This window comes from Antrostomus carolinensis, unplaced genomic scaffold, assembly GCF_000700745.2.
Source record: "Antrostomus carolinensis isolate BGI_N321 unplaced genomic scaffold, ASM70074v2 scaffold10540, whole genome shotgun sequence".
Classification (NCBI taxonomy): Eukaryota; Metazoa; Chordata; class Aves; order Caprimulgiformes; family Caprimulgidae; genus Antrostomus; species Antrostomus carolinensis.
In genome coordinates, this window is record NW_010289072.1 from 31,613 (window position 1) to 31,963 (window position 351).

A 351-nucleotide genomic window follows, 5' to 3' on the forward strand; every position below is an offset into this window, starting at 1 on the left:
TTGCCTTCCCCTGCAGCCCCTCTCCCAGCACAACCAGTCCCACCAAGCCTGGGGTGGATGGATAACACTGGAGGAGCTGCAGACAGCACTGGGATGCTGCTTGAGCATCCCAAAAGACAGGAGGTGGACTCTGCAGCCTCTCCCACATAAGTCACGGCAACATACAGCGCTCAGCTTCCCACCTCACCAAGCTGCTCCTCTCCCGCACCGCACGACACAGGGGTTATTCCCGTGCCCAGGAACCTGGCAAGGACTCAAAGCTGGAGCAAACAATGGACTAAATATAGCGGGGGGCGGCCGGGCTGCAGCTGCAGGATGCATCTGCCCCGGCCGCTGCAATGAAGAGGAAGC